Raw genomic sequence first — 22,497 nt, forward strand, 5'->3', positions numbered from 1 at the left:
GATATCCAGAACGATTCGTAGACACGTAGAAAGTGGTGTAGCTTTACCAGGAGAAGTGAAGACCGAATCACAGGCAGGCACCCCCCCCTGGTTTACCATAAGAATGGTCCCCATTATCCCGTAGATCCGCGCCGGGAGATATTGCAAGTCGAGAATAGCCGAAGCCAGCTAAGGGGCTGGTGACAGATGCTCTGTATGCAAATTCCCGAGCACCCGTGAAAACCCCATAACACGCCATCCTCTCGCTGATTCTCCTCTCTACCCCATTCCTCATTCTATCTCACCCCCTCCTCTTTCCACCTGCTTCCTCTCTTTACCACTCCCTCAACATTACCGTTCTCGAAGCCAAGACGTTCACCGTGATAAAGACTTTCCTTTATTTCTGTCTTTCTCGTTTCATCATCTTCGTTCACGTCTTGCTTTTTCCTTCCTTTCCTATGGTGTGAGTTTCTTCTCCCTTCGATTCATCGTCCTTGTTCAGTGATAACAACTAGATTAGTCTGTCTCATTCTCGCTATTACGAAGTTGTTCTTTGTCCTAGATACTTGTCGGGAACAAAGAAAAGGGGAGAGGCGTATCTCGAATACGGGAAAGGCGTTAATTGAAAGAAGGTAATGCACGACTCAATAAGATTTTTTCATTTCTATATAAAAAGATTTTTCAGCATCAATTTTCTGATCTTCGAGCTGAAGAAGAGGTGTCTTGTACTGATTTCTCTGGATATATTTCTTTGAGAAATTCATTTATACCTGGAATTTTTTATGTAGTTTATTAAATAAATTAGAAATGTTTTTTGAATAAAATAGAATTTAAAAAAAAAAATCTTATAAGTTTCTTTTAACATTAAATTCTCAATTTTTTTTGGTCAACAAATTAAATAAGAATATTTGTTGTAAAAGAGCTACTGGTAACGCCCTTTTGATTGGTCACAACCTTGTATCTTGTAATTATTTTCTCGAAGGATCCTTGAAGAAATTAATTAAATAATCATATTAATGCTGCTATTCGAGGTCGAATTCCCCTAGTCATTCTTCGACCGTCTTTTCTCCCCACCTACTGATCGTTACTGGATTCGTGACTGGCAGTTTAGATGTGGGCGACAGCAACAGAACGGAGCGTATCTTGAAATTAATTTAATTAGTGGTCGGCGTAGACCCAAGGTTCAGTCAAATGCTCATTAATCGCACCTGTCGTTCCAATCACCCAGTATCGTCTTAACTGTGTAGCTCCTTGTCACATAACCTGTTCCAAATGGTTTTTATTATTCCTATAAGAAATGTAGAAAAATTATTGATTTAAATATTATTGAACTTTCTGTTTTTAATATTTTCTTATATAAAAAGTATATCATTAAAATAAATATAATTAAAATAAAAATTTATCAAATAGACTTTTCATCCTTTATAATCACATTAATCAAATATAATTGAATTATTTACTAACAATAATGCATACTCGCAAATAACAGATGGCGCTCCATGTATGCAATCACTATTAGAACGCACAATATCGATAGACAAACAATTTCGATTTCTGTCGTTTAACTATGAAGTAGTCCCTGTTCGAGATATCGAAGTTCAGAATTCTTCCCATTTCACTATTGTTCGCATAATTGTCGTTTGTGCCACTTCGATGTAAAAAATATTGAGTTTAATATGCGTCGTAGAAGGTATATGTAAAATGCTTTGAAAATCAAGCATATAACAAAAGAAAATTACGGGAAATGAAATCGTAAGTGTGGTGAATGAGTGTTGAGAGAAGAGTCGAAAGTAAAAAGAGAAAACATGGCCGTAAAAACGGTCTTTTTTAAAACGAGAGCTAAAGAGAAAGAGAAATAGACGAGACTTCGGACCATTGGATGAAATTTCATCGCAGGAATTCAATTAAAAGTAATATAGAAGAGGATTAGATTTCGGGACAAAAACAAAGTTGCTCACTGATAGATAGATAAGTAAATATATAAATAGATAAAAAAATTTATTATCTTTGTTTAATGTCTTTATTTAGTATAATAAATAAATGAAATGATAATTTATTTCGGTGAATTGTATATTATTTTGATTCTTGAATATATTTTGATTCTTATTAATAATTTTGATTTAAATATTGATTTGAGTACTTTAAATATCCTCCTTAATAAATTAACTTATGGAATAAATTATATAAATTATATAAATGAGAAAACGTCATGAATATTATGTAAATATTGTTAAAGCTCTCATATCATATGCATTAAAGAAGTTGTGAAGTTTAAAACTACAGTGTGTTCAATTAAATAAAATTTGAAATATTAACGAAATATTAATTCCATATAAAATAACTATATACTAATCTAATCAATCGGATTGCCGTATTGTAAGTATTATATTATTATCTTATATATGCAGATATTAAATAATATTTAGTGGATGATTAATCAACAATTAGGATTCGTAGAAACAATATTACTAAAATTTAGATTTAATAGAATGAAAACGAAGCTTAAAGGCAACAACAATGTTTTCGTATTATATTTGTTAAAATCATAAATTAAATGTAATTCGTAATTACTTTCAGTGAATTAATTAAATATAATTTAGCTGCATAAGAAAGATAAAAATTAAATTTAAATGAAAACAGTTTACAAAGTTCGTTCAAATGTCATAGTGACTTTTATTTCGCGAGTTTTTTTTGTAATTATTTCCAGTCAAGTTTCTCAAGTTTAGGTTAAGAATAGTGAAACGGATTCATAAAAAAAAATGAGATCGAATTAAGAATGGAAATATCTTAATACTTCAGAGGATAAAAGAGAGAGAAAGAAAAAGAAAAAACAACGACCATCATCAGCAGAAAATTGGAGATGGAAAAAAAGTTTTTACGACTTCTTATTGTTTCAATGACAATTAAAAGAAGGCTAAAACGGTTGAGAGAGGAATTTTCGCCAGGAAAAAAGATAGTATTTGAAAGACAAGGGGCGATGGTAAACTTTCTTGCCATGTACCGGAGGAAAATTCGTTCAAAATGGTTTGAATTCTTGTCTCGGAAGACGAACGATCGACGCGATTTCGGAATACTGATGCGTCACGCGAAATATCGAAGGGGATCACTTGTTTCTCTATTCCTAACCTCTTCGGTTCCCTCTTACTTTCGCCTTTCTTCAATAGGGTAGAAAAACGAATGTGGTTTGAAAAACATTGTATAACTCATGTAAGAAATATCACAGAAATAATAATAGCAAATGAAGTTGTTATGGGTAATACATTTTTATTATTTTTAATGTAAATTTTTTAAGAATATATTATAATATTATATATATGTTATAATATATATATATATATATATATTGTTTAACTTGATTATATTTGATTATGATGCAATATTTAAGAAAAAATTGATTAGATATAATAAAAATTATTTTCATGGAAATTCAAATAATTTAAATAAAAAATCTTAATTTAATGTTAACATAAAATTTCAAAAGATGGAAAATATTTTTATTAGGTATAAATTAATTGGGTAAAATATTTTTTATTGATATTGTTTTAATTAGTGATTATATTTTAATAAGATTTTAATAATTTTCATCTAAAATAAAATTTAGTGTTAATATTACATAATTATGCACATTCAATCATAATTACATGCATGTTTTTCATTTACAATATTCATTTATTATTAACTTTATTGCATATACAAATTATTGCTATTCAAATTACTGCTAATTAAATTTTTTATAATTAAAAGATAAAAAAGGATATTGGAAATAGCATTTTTAAAATACCTTAGTCTTTATAGAATTAATAAATAAATAATTTCTTGGAGATTATATCCATAATTCTTTTTGAACTACAAAAGGATGCATAATAAATTCCTGCGAGTGATATACCATAGATACTTTCATATCTTCTAAATCGATTCCATATTCATAATGTTAGAAAGTGAAGTTAGGAAGATTATTTTTTATTCAGATTTTTCTATAATAATTTAATTCTTCTCATAAATATTTATAGTGACTTATTTTAGTTTCAGTTATTTTTTGTTATATTTTAATTTGTTTGTCATTCATTAAAATTATCTCATTATCATTTGGTGATAAGAAATTATTTTTTTTATTGAATTTATTAAAATTCAAGGATAGAAAATGAGAAATTTGGTCGAAATTGTGGCAAAAAAATAAAAAATAATGAGCACTGGTTTAAAGGAAGACCGATAAACAACGGGAAATGAAACATCCTTTTTTTTTCCCTCCAGTTTAACGTCTAGTCGCGGAAATGCGCTCTTGAAAGTTTAACTCTCCTCGTTTACCCGTTTATCACGGCAACAAACACTCTCCGGATTCTTGGCAGCCATTCGATTTTTAGCGGATAAACGGTCCCTTTGGACGAATATCCCTTAAGACTTATCTAAATAGAAAAGCTTTGAAACATTGAAAAGATTATTTTGTGATTATTTGAACATTTATTGATTTTTTTCATCAAATATCAATTTGAATAATAATGTAAAATAATAATTAATGAATTAAATGTTTAATGATAAATAACTTTTTTTTTTCAAGGAATAAATTTTTATGGAAATATAACTATACAAAGAAAACGATAAAATAAATTTTATTTTATCGAGAAATGTATTAGATTGAGATAATATAAATTAATCAAATGATGGACAGATAGACAGATAGAGAAACCATACGGTGTATGTTATTGGATTACTAGATTAGAGTCACGTGTCAACTGTACATAATTTTCTCTGAATATTTTTCTAGGGGAAATACAATTACAAATCATTTTCCATTATCTCATATTTCATTTGATCATATTAACTTTTATGACGCAATAATCATAGAAATTTCAATGTATCTTTTATTCATTTATAATACAATTTTCATTATTTAACCATTTTTATTTTATTAAATTCAGATATTTAAAAAAGAGAAATATTGCAAGAAAAGCAGAATATAATTGAAAGCAAGTGAAACTTTCTGGAAATAAGAGATGAAATTTCTACAAAAGGAAGAGACAGAGAGGGAGAGAAACATTTGGAGTGGTTCCGCGGTGGTGAACGGCGACGACGACCGCAAATTCTATTTGGCCCAATGGAAAACGCACACCGTATGTCGCGAGGGGTTGCAACTCACTGCTTTCATCCTGTAACCTTCCTTATTTCCTTGGTTGCGCACTAGTCGCTGGATTCTAATGGATTCCCGGCCCGTAAATCCTACCGCTAGGAAACCATCTCTCCCTCCTGCATCGATTACCATCGGAAATATTTTTGGAAATAACAGTTTGAAGATAAACAGATCAATGAAAATGTCCATGTTTTTTTTAAGAGAATTATAATTGCAAATTTCGAAAGAAATTTAAATATGACTTGAATTTTATTGTGCGGATATTCAGGTAAATTTTGAGAAATGAAATTTATTTTAGTTTTTTTAAGATTATTTTTTGTTTTGTTTTATTAAGTTATATACGATGTATATTTTTGTTTTATTAAGTTTTGATACGATAAATAGCAAGTTTACATCATATAAAAAAATTGTAAAGAAATTCATCGATATGAACTTTAAAATATTTATTTTTAAATTATGTAATGTTCGGATACATGGGTACATTCCACATGAAAAAATTAATTTCTGAAAAAAATGAATTTTAAAAGCGTAAATGATTTAAAAAATTTTCAAATTTTTTTTTTTTTGAAAATAAAGCTTCGGATGAAAAATATTTTTTTACCATAGTCATTATTTATTATAAATTTAAATAATATTTTATTTATTTATTATTATTTTAATCGCACAAATCTCAATAATTTGATTAAAACCATCTTGTAAATATAATAGAAAAGAATATAAAAAGTTATATTTGTTTATTCCGGTTGTAATTCATTACTATTTAAATTATATTAAATTGATATGAATTATATCATTAGATAACGCCGAAGTCTATCTCAAGCTATTAGTTCCAGGAATTAATAAGGATAATTTGTATATAAGCGAGCAAATTCGTAATCATGTATCCAGAGCTTACTATAATTACATTATTTAATAAAAAGTTAAACGTATACTTACATTATATTTATTTTGTTCTAGAAAGAAAATAGAAATCTTCAATACGACTATAAATTTAAATAATATTTCATTATCGAAATAAAATCAATTTTCAAGTGTCATGTGTAATCTAAAAACAGGATATTTCTTGAGAAGATTCTTGAAAATTCTATCTCATTCGTGGCTAATTCACAGTAAAGCACTCCGCAAAATTTTGTCCATTTCTCCTGAAAATCCTGTCCACGTTTCGACGAGTTCCGGCCAATAGTCCCCGAAATTTCATCTTGCCTCGACCAAATTCCATGTGTACGTCTCTATGTACAGAGATTGTCGCAACAATCGGAAGAAAGAGGCCGGTAGCAGGTGGTTCGCCCTCGGTTTTATGAGCGGTCGCCAAAGGGCAGTATACCGGATGTCGTTTACATGCGAATCGCTCATCGGGGAGAAACTCTAGCTTGGATAAACTCTGGATTTAAATGGGCCCGCAATTTATGCTAACTCACCGATTCGACGTCCTTCGTTGAACGTCGATGACGAGAAACGAATAGAGGTTGGTGGAGAGCTCCGATTCGAATCTCCTGCCCCATTTCTTTTTATTTTTCTTCGTTTCTTTGTTCGGTTTCAGAGATTCATTTAGGGAGATTTTTTGTACATATGATATTGATATATAATTCAGTTTGTTTTTGATAAGAAAATTATAGAGATTGATTTTATTAATCCAAATTGAATAAGTTTGATTCTAATGGCATGGATCAGTTTTGATCTATTAAATGATTAATGATTTAATTTATTAAATGGTTGTAAAATCATTCAGAAAAAGGGGTTAAATGTATTGTTAAATAATATTTGTTACATATCAATTGAAAGTTTATAGTTGAGTGAATTATTTTATTAATTTTATTATAAAGAAATAAATTTATATGTAATGAATATTTTAATATCAAATCCGAGTATTTTCTTATATAGATTTGAAATTCAATGTAATGTGTAAAGAATTATTAACATTATAGAATTATTAACATATTATTAACATAATAGAATTCTTGAAAAAAATATTAATCTTCCATTGAAATCACAATTGAAAAATATAATTGACAATTGATAAATGATTCTAAAAAATGAAGGAATTATTAATATTAATTAATTAAATTAATCAAATCAATTAATTGTAATAATTTTAATCTTGTTTTTTAATAGATAAAATATTTTTTTTATATAAAACTGTTTGATATAATTCATTTGTTTGATTCAAATTCATAAATGAATTAAAATACAAATATTGAAATTTAATATTTCAAATGTATCAATTAAAATTTAAACTCATTTACAAATCTATCTTTTAATTCATCTTTTTACAAATTTAAATTCCAAAGTTCTTTTAATTTAAAATTCAAATTTTTAAATTTTAATTGATAATTGATAATTTTAATTGATAATAAACTCTTCATCATTATTGATTATGATATCATAAATCTATTATAAATATAATAATATCATAAATCATTCGAAAATTACATGCAGGGAAATTGCTTTTCATTGTCACTCTTCATGATCAACGAATTTCGTATTCAAACCCCTGAATATTTCCTTTTGGACAAACTCGTTCTATTCCCTCAGGAATTCGCAAGACACTCGCCATTCATCATCACGAGAATACTTTCTATGCAAGACGGATCATCGACCATCCCAACGATCTCGTTATTGACGAATATTTTTTCTTCACGATCATGTTTTTATAGAAGAAGAACTCTTTTTTATGGAACATTCAAATTTCAAAGTCTTTCCCTTAATCAGAAGACGCCTCGGTGTCGCGACGCTTCTACAGCAGCTAGAGTCAATACTGTAGACGCGAGCTCATCAGCAGAACAAGTATCTATCGTGAATACTGATGCGATTCTAGAGGGTGGGTTTCGTTTGTGGTATAGTCAAGTTTCCCCCTCAATTCGTCCACGTTTAAGTAAACATGACAACAATTCTTTTCGTTTTCCACGAAAGATAAGTTCAACTATCGAGTTGTATTCTAATGTCAAAACAGTCTTTACGATCCTTATCCGAAAATAGAAGACACGAATAATAATGATGGTTGGTGGAAAAGGAATTTTCTTCTGAAGTTTGCGTGATACAATTGGGATCACTAGGGATAAAATATGAATATGAGATAAGATTGTATTTATGCGTGGAATTTTCTTGTGAATATTGTATTTTATAAATTAATGGAATCGTTGATATTTGATATTTCCAAGCTAATGTTATAAGATAGATTTTTTTTATATTGATATTTATATTGTCAAGTGAAATTTATATAAATTATTAGTATTTATATGAGAAATAAATTTAATATATCATAATAAAAATAATTTACAAAATTATAATTATTAATTACTTTTTTGATTTTATAAAATAATAAAAAGATATAAATTTATAATTACAACTTCTGTTTTTGCATTAAGTTTTTATTATTATAATATAATATATAAATATCATATATATTTTAAAATAAATTTTATAATCTATATATTAATATTAATTAATATTAATTAATATTAATTATACTAGTATTAATTATGAAATTTGAATGTTCCATAAAAAAGAGTTTCTTCTATTAGAAGTAAAGGTCTGGCAACAAATTTAGATTTTAAAATTAAATAAAATAATTTTCTATAGTATCCAAATAAATTAAATCAAAAATATTTATGTAAATTAGAGAGACAGAAATATGAATATGATAGGTAAAAAGTCGAAAAACAATTATTGTGGTGGGATAAACGAAACGGAGAGGCAGCGTGGTCGCACGATAGTCACCACGTGCTTTGAGTCGAGTAGTAACGAACAATTCCGAAAATGACCGAGCGCGAGATTTCATGTTAGAATCCGGTGTCGGAATGCTTTGCTCTCAGTCGTAGGCGCGTGCCACGTACTGTCGAGTCGGTGTGAGTTCGGTTTTGTTTTCGCTTTGACATTTATCTTTATCGTATCTTATTCTATTTAATAAATTATCGATAACTATCAATATAATTTTATATTTTTTAATCTATCTGAATTATTTGTGTTATTATTAAATTAAATAGAAACTTTTTGTAACATATAAAAATGTCTAGGATTTGTCACACTGTTTTGGTGAAACAGTGATTAAGTGATCAAATAACAAATCAGTGACAGATACGCAAGAATTTAATGATCGAATAAAAAATTTGAATATTTATGTGACGTGAGTGTCAATTAAAACGAAATGAAGAATTGTTCAAGAATATACCGGTGGCAACATCATATCAAATAAAGAGGTAGGCGAAAAAAGAACTGATATTTTCTGTTGATACTTGTTTATGCGTATCACCAAGAGATCTCGTTTTTGAAATATACGGTGATGCGCATTTGATTTATCGCAAGAATGATTGCTATAAGAAATGCGGCGGAATGGAACAGTGGTGGAAAGGTTGACAGTCTTTGAAGATGCGCCAATTAGCAGACAAGTTTCCACGTCTGTTCACGCGAAACATGAGGATTAAGGACCGTTACTTAGTGGTACAGCCCTTTTCAACACATCCACATCATGATTTTTAATTAGCTCACGGCTAACACTAGAGATTAAAGTATGTTTCCATATACACAGTTAACTTCTTCGTGTTTTGTGCGCCGGTTATTTGCGACAAGATATTTTGAGGTTATGATATATTCCTTTTTTCGTGTAAAAAGAATAAAAAGTTTAAAGTCGAAGAAATCAAAAAAGAAATTTTTTCAAGTTATAATATATCATTTTGCGATACTTATAATATCCATATATAATTATGGATCAAGTAAACATGAATTAAATAAAACTTGTCCAATTTTGAAGTGAACGAAATGTTACATTAAAAAAAATTTCATTTTTTTTATTAATATAATATTAGTAGTGCTCATACATTACTATTATAAATTATTATTACATTTTTTTCTAATGAATTTTATAAAACATATATATTAATCTATACAATATCCTACAATTCCACCGATCGTTACTTTTCTTAATCCTGTTAGAACTGGTTCGGAAGATTCTAAAGATGTCCAACAGTTTCTGTTGAAGACAAATTCCGAGCGAGCTTTACGAAAAGAGGGATCCTTATCGTGAACCTGATCTCGAAGAACTTCAACCAAGTTGCCGAGAGCATGCAATTCGAATCTCCTTGGATCTCTTGCGCCCAGTCTCTTTATCTCTCCCAACATTTTCCCAAAAGGGATTACTTTCCCATTAGGATCTTGTCTTTCGAGGACAAATAGTCGAAACTCAGCTACCGTTCAAACCGCCATGGTGATTTTTCTGCAAGAGCTGGATCCTCTTATCAGAGACCCAACAGAGATTTTTCTTTTTTCTTCGATTTTTACCCTGGGATTTCTTGATATCTAAAAATAACGCTTATTCTTCTTTTATCGTAAAGTGTTTTAAAAGTCAATTTCTTATTTTTTGTTATATTTCTATAATTTATTTTGTTTTTTTTTATAATACAGTTTTTTTATAGTAGTTTTTTATGAATTAGAAATATATTAATTTTTCTTTAAACATTCTTTTGTTTCATGTCATATCATTTTTATAATCATTTTTATAATAAAATTACATCTTTTTTTTCTTTTATACTGTATTCTCCCTATCTATTACTATAATGTTGAGAATAATAGCCATCTCATCAGTTGGAAATGAATGCTTTAGATTATTCCGATAAGCTACTAAGCGTGAAGTGTGCTCTTAGCTATAATGCCAACCTCCTGCTGGTGGGGCCCTCTGTACGGTTGACGACTTTGTAACCTGAAGATTCGTCAACGTCAGACCCCATTAGCAGCAGCCCTTCGTCTACTGTTGATTGTTAATTCTCTCTTATAGTAAATATATGATATAAGTTTCATCATATGTATTATTATACATAGAAAAAATGGCAATAAATGGTAAATACAAATTCGATTGGATCCAATCTACAATTCAAATTCTAGAAATTGAAATTATGAAAATTATTAATATTATAGACATATTTATTCTTACTAGATATTTACATTATTCTTACTCTATCTTTATATCTTATATTTAATAATATTATATATATTTATTATATATATTAAAAATTTAGATGATATTATTACATAAAATTAAGAAATATTCATATAGTTGATTTTTATTTCTCTCGTAAAATATTTTATAGCATTCTTAAAAAATATTTTATATCTCACCAATCAAAACGTGCTATTATGTTAAACATAGGAACGAAATGGAACGGAACGGACCAGTATGTAACGTACTTCACTTATAATGTGATAATTTGCAAAATTATAACTATGATTAATATCAAAATATAAGTAACATGTAAGTAAAATGAAACAATAATTTAGAAATTTATTTGAATAAGAATAATAGTTTTGATTAATATACAAAATGGGAAACAACAGTGTACTGCTCGCAACCATCGCTTGTCACTCGGTGAGATAAAGGTTAATTTAACATTACGGCGTACTAGAGCTATAGTATATAACGATGCGAATGTTAAACACGCGTTGTAAGTTCATTTTCACGCGAAATCGTAAAGTCATAGTGAAAGCACCGTCGACATCACATTTTCGACCGTTTTTTACGACTGCATACAATGTATTACAAAGATAAGAGACTCCTCGATTAAAGCTGAATTCCGAGCTATCACGCTTCGACGATTTGCGCGCTGCTCGAAAATTTACATGCTGGGGAATAGCCGGCTTGCTTATCGCATTAAGTAAATCGTTTTATTGTTGCCTTTCGTTTTACGTTCATCTTCATAAGTTTTAATACCCTTGGTGAATCGAAAAAAATATAATTAATGGTATGTTAATAATAATATTAATAGAATCAATTATCAATATTTTCTATGACGAAACTGAATGACAAAAAAATGAAAGTATAATTAATTCAACAATTTTTTTTCTTCTTTTGATAAATGATTAAAATAATTTTCACATTTTGAAATATTATCAGAATTCATTATTTTTGATAATGGAATTTATTTATAATTAGTGTACGATTTCATATTTATTATCAAATTACGCAAAATTTAACGAATGGTAAATCCAATATTATTATCAAAAGTACTTTAAAGGAATGTAAAAAATTAAGATATATAATAATATGTATATACAAAAAATTTAAAATAATCATTATAGAAAATTTTTACTTATGATTTAATATTGGCGCATTTTCAATATAATGGTTTAAAATTCATGACATACATTCATTTATCAATAAAAATTAACTATATCTTTTTCATGCGTTTTTCATTGCCATGTTTAATGATCAATATTGTATCTTAAAACTGGCATTCAAATAATAAAACTTTCTATATTATGTATTTTTCTTTTTCAAATTTTTAATTAAATATATTATGTAATTTTATCACTTTATATTTTAAGATCTTGTTTGATCAAATTTTCAATTTTTGAAAATGCAATTTTGTAAATTGATATATATTATTGTAACTGAGATTATGATCTTTTTTAATTTTTGTCTTATCTTTGAGAATCTAAGAAATGATATCATTTTTAAAATATGATAAACATGACATTACATTAAATATTTATAAAATAAGAATATTAAATTTTAATTTTAGGATTAGGATTAAAAAATATAAAATATAAACACTCAAATGTATAAATCAGATGAAATTTTTTTACCATCATCAAATATTCCAAATTCTCAAACTATCATCAAATAATCTCTTGCTTTTAATTGCCCCATAAATCTGACAAATTTACATTTTCTTCGAACTTGAATATATGAGCATCGAACAGCATTTATACGTAACGAATGGAAAAAGTTTCTTCGATTTCCTTGAAAGAAGAGAAGTCGATAAGGGTGAAGGAAGAAAAAGTGGAATTAAACATCAGATTTGTAATTAGAAAAGATATAAGCCCAAAGGCTAGATTAGACACAGTGGAGATACAGAAAAAAAATAAATATGCATACATATATGTGATGAGTATAATTTTTTTTAATTTAAAATTTGAGAGGAAGGAATTTGAATTTTTGATTTGATCTATAAATATGTATAATCATTAGATTTATTTCTTTCTTTTTTACTTATAATGAAGAATGAGAAAGAGAAAAAAAACTTTAAATTCATAAGGTTAGATAATGTTTTAGTAATTTTTTTAATAATTAAATAATTATCAATTATTTTCTGATGCTAATGGTTTTTTTATAGATTATGAAAAATGAAAAATTCTTTTCTCAGAAAAACATGTGATAATTACTTAGAAAATGAATATCATTTTCAATGAGTTTTGAATGTATTAAAAATCAACATTTTGATTTTTTTTCTACATAGATAATTGTTATTCAGCTTTATTTTTCGAGATATTATTTGAAACGAATTGGAACAAAATAATTGAACAACTGAACAAATACAAGTCATGTGTGAAAAAATTCGAAACAAAGGGCGATAATTCGAAATGGCGTTAAAGTCATCTTAGATATATGGTATCAAATATTTAACTAGAACATCGTTAAAATTAAGTGAAGGGAAAGATAAAGTAATTGAGGGTAGCGAAAATTGCACGATTCGTTATTGAAGATCTTTTACGATTGACAAATACAAGAGATCCAATTACTAATGATAGAATGGTTAAACAAAGAAAATGAATTCTGATGTCATATGGATTATATGACTCATACTGAGATTTCGTGCCCTTAGTATTGTTTATATAAGATTAAGAATTTATAGATGAAATATCTAATTTGTTAGATAGATTAAACATTTGATAAATTATATTTATTGATGATTCATATGCTCATATTTTTTTAGATATTAAATAATTATTATTAGTAAAAATGTGTGATGATTTTTGAAATTACATATTTTTATATTAAATCATTTTTTGAAATCATTATTTTATCAAGAATCATTTTTTATTAAATATTTAATTAAACAGGAATTAAATATTTAACAAAATATAATATAACAATAAATAAATAATTAAAATAAATAATTTGATATTTCACTGGAATAAAAAAGTATTTAAAAATACATTAAATATCATAAATTCTATTTTCAGATTTGTTAGTTGACTTTAAAATAGTTTCTCTCAAGATTTTCATCAAATGTCAGCGTTTAAAAAGAAGCTGTGATGCCATTTTCATGACGTGGCTAAAATTATGTGGCTGTCATAACGATAAATTCAGTTTTCAAAACAATCGAAAGATATCCTTTGTAGTCTTAGCTTGAATCAACCAGAAAGTTAAAATGGTATATCATCACATCGCCCAGTTCGAATTTCTATTTCGGTCATCTAACCATGCTGTGCCATTCGTGTCTACCGTTGGATATTTTTAAAAGATTTTTAACTCGACAGGAGTTCCTTTTTCATTTGGAATTTTCTTGCACGACAACTGCCATATTTTCAAGTCGCTTCTCGTATGAGACTTTCTCTTATCCTCATAACTTGCCAACCAATCATGAAATGTTGTTCGTACTTGAGTAGAAAACCTTGAGGTGAATTGATGCATAGTGGAGAAGGAGAATTTGTTGCTGCATTGATCATTGATTTTTAAAGTTTAATGTGTACTAAATGTTACTTTAATGGACTTACTTATTTTTTGGACAAAAAAATTTGATTAATCTTTTTTATTTTTATTTTTTTTTTTTATTATAATACTTATTATAATACTGATTATAACAACTATGAACTATGAATCATTGTTATTAAAGATAATAATTAATTTCAATGTATAGTTGATTCAAAGAAATTAATTTTATTCATTTGAGAGATTTTTTGAAGATATATTTTCAGTTTCAAAAGAAAAATAAGGAAAGATTCATATAAACTTGCAATTTTAATAGACAATAAGACTGGAAAATTATATATTTATTGAAGGATTTTACTATGAATGATGTAGTATTAAAGATGTCCAGAGTGTTTACTGAATTCAACCAAGAAGAAATAAAGAAGAGAATACTTAACTAAAGTTTACTAAACTACTAGTACTAAAGTTAATATTGTAGTGAAGAAAGTTAAGCTATAAAGCTTTTTTTTATTAGTATTAGCTTTGTTTAATATTTTATGCAATCTTTGTTTCCAGAATCTTAATTCTAATAAAACATTTTACAATTCAATATTTTTAACAATTAAAAGAAAATGTTAAAAGAAATAATTAAAAGATATATTGTGAGATAAATTGTATTATTTTAAATTTTTATTATTTAAGTACATTCTATATAAAAATAATATGGAATCGAATAATAAATCCTACTTGTACGGAAATGTCCCTATTTTTCTGTCAGAAAAATGTGCCACGAGGCATAAAGAAAAACGAGAGGGACATGTACTCGAAGGATTACGATTCCCTGTCAGATTTCGTTGTCACTAGCCAAGTTTCTCTTGATTTCTCGATTTTCTTCTACGACACCTTTGCACATCAGAGTAAATATTTGATATGATTTTTCTTCTGTCTACCCATTTCAACGTGACACGTTCATCTGTGACCATTCATCAGATTCGAATCCTTGTTATTTCTTCTTTGTATTTTTTCCTTTGTTTTTCTGATAATCGCGTTTATTCCATCACGTTTCTAACATCTCTACTACTTTTCTGAGTTTGTTAAACTTTTACAATCAATATTCTATTTTCTTGTCTTTGAGAAATAATTTTTTTGTTACATTCTTTTTCTTACTTCTTTTTTTTCTCTATTTCTTTCTCTGTATATTTTTTTTACACTGTTTAATGTCATGAATAATTTGTATCTATATTTTCATTCATTCACTGGTGATTCATTCAATTCATTTGCATAATTCTTCATTGATTAAGCATGTCATTCATTTATACACATATATATTCATTCATTATTTATCCAATTCTTTTATTGAAAGATTTGTTTAGTTATTTATATATTTATATATTTATATATTATTTATATATTTATTTTTAGTTTATTTATACATTATTCATTTTCTTATTTGTTCATTTATTTATTTATTTATTTTATTAATGATTTAAGGATTTCTTTCTATTTTCTCTCATTAACTTTTCTCATTAATTTATGTAAAATTTCATTTCTTTAATTTATTGATTTTATCTACCAACCATTCTTTCATTTATTATTTATTTAATTACGTATATCTTTTTACTCTTCTTCCACTTTCTTTTATTCATTCTTTTCGCCAAAACTTGATCTTCATAATCTTAAATTGTAAGCGTATTCGTGTTGCAGGCGGTGCAGGCGGTGAAAATGCCTTAACCGGGCTTTCAAGGGTTGTAAAAGTGCGTGGGGGGATGTCGCGTGCACACATGGTACATGTATCACCACAGTGAGAACGAATTTCTTCTGTGTGTGTTTATCTTCCCTACCGTTTACTATACAATCAAATGATAAGAACAATAATCCTCGCATTTAATGCGTACAGATAACACATTCGTTGGCAAGAAAAAAAAATAAAAAAGAAAAGTTTTACGATTTTAGTTTTCGTTTCGATAAAAAGAACCCAAGTAATTTTCAATCCTTCTTTTTATTATAGCTTTCTTGCTTATCATTTAATTATCATTAAAATTATTTAATAGATTTTGTGTGAAATAATTTGTGTGATTTGGTTTAATTTATTCGATGATATGATCTATTCTTTGAAAAAAAATTAAAGAAACGAATAACTTATATATAATTTAAATTATTTTTATTTATAAATAATAATTCATACTTTATAATATCTATTTGCTATTTATAATATTAATCATTTTATAAATTTTATAAGTTGAAGATTAAAAGAGAAATATAATATTCATTCTCATTATTTTCTTATTTTGCAAAATTAAATTATTGTAAAATTATATTTAATTAATCATTTTTTTTATGTTCAAGCTTTGCATAACATGTAGAAAATATAATGAAAGCTTTTAACACGAATAAAAGCAGGAAGTTGCTGATTTAGCACGGTCTTTTTTCTTTCATTCTTTGCAAGTGTTATCTGATCATGACCGGTAAAACGCTCGTCGTTCTCGATAACATCGCTTGTATTTCGACATTGGTGGGCAGAATTACGGGGGCAATTTTTGTGGGTTCAGATCTCGAAAAAAAAAGTCGGTTATTGATTTATCTAAGCATTTGCTTAGTCAAGAATTTCTTGTCTTTCTCGAAAAAAAAAAGATAAAAAACCTAATAAAATTATTACATTGAAATTTTAGCATAAATTCATTATTAATAAATGAAAAAGAATAGACAATAGGTAAACGAGCATGTAAAGATAATTAAAATTTATTAAATATTTTTTCAAACTAAAAAAATGATTTAATGAATGTTTAATAAATAAAAAAAAATACATATTATATTAATTATATTAATTTTTCTAATTACATACTCTAATTAATCAATTATATTTTAATTGTATTTTATTGTTAAATAAGTTTTTTCCCAATATATATATAAATAACATATATTAATATATTCGTGAAATATTTTTCTAGGATCGATTCTTGAAGCTAAAATAAACAAAAGTTATTACACAAAAATAACATAATAAATAAATGATATAATAAATGAACAAGACTTATTTATTATACATAAAAAATTGAAATTTACCTTAGATGAGATTAGAAAAATAGAATCAAGTAAAATCTATCTTTGTCACACTATCGTATTAAATTTGATACAAATTTAAATTGCTTATAACTTAATAAATAAATAACTTGATATTTTTCCACACCAATATTTTTCTATTCTTTTTTTTCTTTTTCTTAGAATCGACCCTTCAAAAGATAATATATTTTACGTGTGTATTAACATTCTGTATATGAAGTACGATCACATTTTTATCAAAAATACACGCCAGATGCGAAATATACATCATCTTCACCCGAAACCACCGAACAAGGGGCTGGAACGCGTACATCAAATTTTCTCCTGAAGAAAAAAGTGTCCCATGTGTCGCGATTCGGTATATGCAAAACGGTAATCGAAATTCGCGTTGCGTATTCGGTTTAGGTAACGACACTCAGGAGAGAACGACATCGAACGATAGATGCTCGCGGTTCGATTCGAGACGAGAGAGATTGTCTCTGAAACGATAGGGGTGAGTGTCGTGGATGAAGGTTATAGACTGAGATTCCCCATCGATGAAAAACGATCGGGCAATATTAGGTTGAAGAAAAAAAAAAATTCTGATGCGATATTCGTCGAGTTGAGAATATTTTTTTTTATCTTTCTTTTTTCTATTTTCAGTTTTAGTCTATTCTTAAAAAATAAAAATAAGAAATGTAATCGATACATATTCGATGCATCCTGTGATAGAATTGTAACTGTATTATTAATAAATGTCGATAAGATAACATATGGAACAGAACTTCATTAAAAATAAAAAAAATTTTAATTTCTTTATTTTTAATGAATTACATGTAATGAAAAATTTATAAAAATATTTAAACATTGGAGATCGATTTTACTTTCCGAAAAATCAAAATTTAAAAAGAATTTCTTCAAAATGTAAGATATGAATTCTTTGCGACTGATTTAATATTTCTATAGAAAAAAAATTATTCAAAATATTGATCTTGATAACATATATTTGATATATAATTTAAAATCAAAAAAACAAATCGCAGAAAACTTCTCTAAATAATTACCAATAAAAGAATAAGATCATATATGTTGCTAAAAAAAATTAGAATAGGGTCTACTACTACTACTAATTTATTTATCGATTCACCCTTACACGTCCTCGATCAACCTCCCGAAGCCACAAAGTTTTGCATCGTTTAACACGGGATACTTGGATTCGTGTGACAGTGTCTGCCAGGCTTCTTATTAGTCATAGGGCCACGATGGGTCGACGGGGGAACCCCTCGGTGGACAACGTATCGAATGTAGTCTGATGCACGCCGCTTGAGGGGGCCCTGTGCGCGAAGGGGCGCGCCCCCATACTCAGGCACCCCGCTATACAGTGTCCTTAACTAGTGTTTCGCACGACGCTCACCCGTTCGCCTGATCCTCGTGCCTCGTGCTAACGAAATAATTCGAACATCCTTCGTGTTGTTTGCCATTTTTGCTTTAATCGTGCTTATGGTTTTCGCGTTCAAGGATGAAGAGGGTGTTCATGAATGATATACAGTGGACGAGGATGGTGAGAATGTTTCGGAGATTTCATCTGTTGAATTTCTCAATGCATGAACTTCGAGTATACGAGAAAATATTGCAGTGGAGGAAGAATTTGAATTGTTGTTGAAACGAGGCCAAGGATGATTCTATATTTTGAATTTTAATTTTTGAAGGATTGATACATAATTAATTGAAATTGTATTATTTGGGAAAATAAGTGTTTATGGATACATAGATTTGAGCAAAACAAAATCGAACATTTGAATGATCTGAATAATGAATAATTTGAAAATTTATTTATCTAAAGAAATAATTATATGCATGTTATGAGAGAAATTATTAAAAATAAAAGTAACAATATTCTCAGATTCTTTTCATTAAAGTTTGACTTGTTTTTATTTTTCAAATATTAATTACATATAAATATATGTTTCTGATATAAATATTATTAATAAAAATAAATTATGAATTAAAAAAGCAGTACAATATTTTATGGACATTTTTTAAAAAAATTATACTCTTCTATAAGAGAATATCATTTCAACCTCGTTTCAAATCTAAACATTTCTCGACGAAAAGAATAAAATTAGTAAGAAAGTTGAACAAGAAGAGAAGATGGCAAACAACCTGCCTCCATTCGATATTAGGATTTACGTCTCGGGAAAAGGATGTGAACGATAATTCGCCGCGTAGCGGCGATCATGGAGTCGTTTACTTGTATAGTGTTTTCTACTATCCCATTTTATGGAATAAAGTTCGAATGTTTCAAGTATCGTGGATCGTGGAAGAATGAAACGTTTATCTCACACGCAATTTTATACTGGCGAACGCGTCAGATGGCACATGATCAATGTACAGCATTCTCGAATAGGATTCGCGAATATCAGGTAATTTTTTTTATTCTGGATGTATAGATTCTCATAATGGGACTCTTTGATATCACATATTCCTTTGAAAGTATTTTTGGTTAATGTTTAGAGTTGAAATTTCCTAAAAAGGAGTTTAATGCATGATTAGTTTGTAATAATAGTGATGAAAATAATTTTAAGACTTTAAAATTTTTTTTTTATATTAATTTCAACTTAATGATTCAATTTTTATTTTTTAAAATCTGATGTATATGTAATAGAGTTTAATTTAAATTTTTTATAATGTTATATATCTTGGAAATTATCTAATAAAAAATCTGTTTACTTATATTTTTCTTTAAATTTTATTTTATTAAATTTTTAAAAAATTTTTTTTAAAATCTAATTGTAAATTAGAATAATTGGTCGATTTCATAGAAATATGTGTAATGTATTTTTAAGTATTTTTTATAATGATTCTCAAAATAATCACATAATGAATAATTTCTTCAGTCTCGTTAAATATGCTCACTTTAAAATGCTTTGTTCACCCTTAAGAATTCACTCTTTTGTTCGCGTGCACACGGTCGTATTCAGCTGTCATTTACACTTGTTAGACATAGTGACACCCTTCTGAATTCCTAAAAAATAATTATATGTACATTTTCTTAAAAACTTTGACCAATTATAATTAAAATTTTTAAAATATTGTAAAGTATCTTTATTTAGAACAATTAAAAATTTATAAATATTATCCAATTACATTTTAAATTGTAAATTATAATAAAATTAAAAATAATATTTTGATTAATTTATGTTGATCAAATGAAAAGACAATTCCATTAAAAATTAAGAGAATTTATTTGGATTACTAATTGTATTAACAATTAATAATTAAAATTCATTTTATAGTTTAGCCAATTTAAATTGGCCACCCTTTAATAGTCTTCAAAGATCTACAAATCCCTAATGAATGAATTTACACGCAGGGTATCGAAGAAGCGCGTGGTAACTGCAAATAGCGACCATGGCTCTGTGAAACGAGCGTATTAATATAATCCTATAATTCCGCTGGATGTTCCGTTTGTACTTACTTCACGGTCAGACGTTTTAGTGTCAGTATCAATTACTTTACCCTTATCAACTTGGTTAACCCTTCACGAGTCTAGCAAACATCCTTTCTATCACTTTGTGTCAACATTCTTGCCATACGAAATGCATCCATGTCTCAGGAAGCTATAGCAAAAGCTCCTATAAATTTGCATCAGATAGTTTGCTACAGAAGAGAGAAATAATAAAACTGAGAAATGGATTTGAAGTGAAATGAAATAAATTAAAGGGATTTGTTATTTATGAATAACTGAGAAGTGTGAGTTTAATTTTAAATCTTGGTTGTAATTTGAAAATTTGTAACTTTAAGAAAAAAAAACATTTAAGCCAATAATTATACATCAGATTTAAAATCTTTTTTAGAAATACATTTTATAAATTATCTTTAATCTTAATAAAGAAAATTATATTTATAAATATTAAAATTCTTTTCATATCTTACGTATAACCTATTTTTCATCACTTTTAAAACATTTTGATATTCTTATTATTCTATACTTATTTGTTTATATTTTTAATAACATATAATATGTGTACTTACATTGCTCATCAAACTATTAATTTTTAATCTAAAAGTAAAAATTAGAATAAAAGTATCTATTATAGCTACATTTATATATGTACTATTTACATAACCTACATAACTATCATAACCTTTACTAAAAAATATTTCAACCATACAGAAATTTTTCATATTCAAAGTTTTATTATATACAATATAACATGCAACGTTTATTTTACTTGTTTTTTTCATCAATCACCAACTGGATAAGAAACACAAAAAAGAAATGTCAAAAGTTAATCTCTAAGTTTGACGTAAGCTACGTCAAAACGGCAAAGCAACTCGTATTTCCAGCATCTTAATTCCCGACGAATAGGTTAGGTGGCGTACGTAGCAGAATCTCTAAATCAGGATTAATGGGAAGATAAAGCGTAGCCATAATCCTTCGTATGGCAAATTAATGTCTCATTCGCGCACATTGGACATATTTTGCTCCGGTTTGATATAATGTGTTTTACTCTGAAAGTCCTAAGAGTTATCCTACTCTCGCAGTTACGCTTAATATTAATTTTGTCTTAAATTAAGAGGCAGTTTTCAGGACGAAATAGAGAAACAAAGGGAATATGATAATTCTCATAATGAATTAATATGAATTTGAAGATATTTTATTTTGTATAATATTTTAGAATAATTTATAAGGATTTTAGGTGTATATATATATATATATATATATAAGAATTGAAAAAATTGAGTAATATGAATTATATGATTACATTTAGAATAAAAGTCGACTTTGTATTCATGTTCATTAAATGAATATGAAAATAATTGATCTTTGATGTTGGTTTTTTAAAAAATTCCTGTGTTGGTTCACATAATCTTTTAATAATTGATATTTTTATATTAAAGTGTTCATCAAAATTTCCATTCTACTATATAAAATTTCAAAAACATGAAA

General features: G+C 27.2%; 1 protein-coding gene and 1 long non-coding RNA gene across 2 annotated transcripts in view; both read left to right on the forward strand.

The window, feature by feature from the left end:
• The first annotated feature begins 1,588 nt into the window (after positions 1–1,588).
• On the forward strand, positions 1,589–6,793 carry LOC122716824. Its single transcript, XR_006347100.1, has 3 exons — positions 1,589–1,669; positions 4,896–5,372; positions 6,062–6,793. It is a non-coding gene; the product is annotated as an uncharacterized LOC122716824 (long non-coding RNA).
• A 2,172-nt stretch (positions 6,794–8,965) lies between these two features.
• LOC122716822 (protein espinas-like) overlaps positions 8,966–22,497 on the forward strand; it is a 50,136-nt gene continuing 36,604 nt past the window's right edge. Inside the window, exon 1 of the mRNA XM_043940259.1 lies at positions 8,966–9,300. The gene's annotated coding sequence lies outside the window, so the exon portion shown is untranslated. The remainder of the gene's footprint in view (positions 9,301–22,497) is intronic.

The sequence above is a fragment of the Apis laboriosa genome, unplaced genomic scaffold (genome assembly GCF_014066325.1).
Source record: "Apis laboriosa isolate Shangri-la unplaced genomic scaffold, ASM1406632v1 scaffold49_cov149, whole genome shotgun sequence".
Taxonomy (NCBI): Eukaryota; Metazoa; Arthropoda; class Insecta; order Hymenoptera; family Apidae; genus Apis; species Apis laboriosa.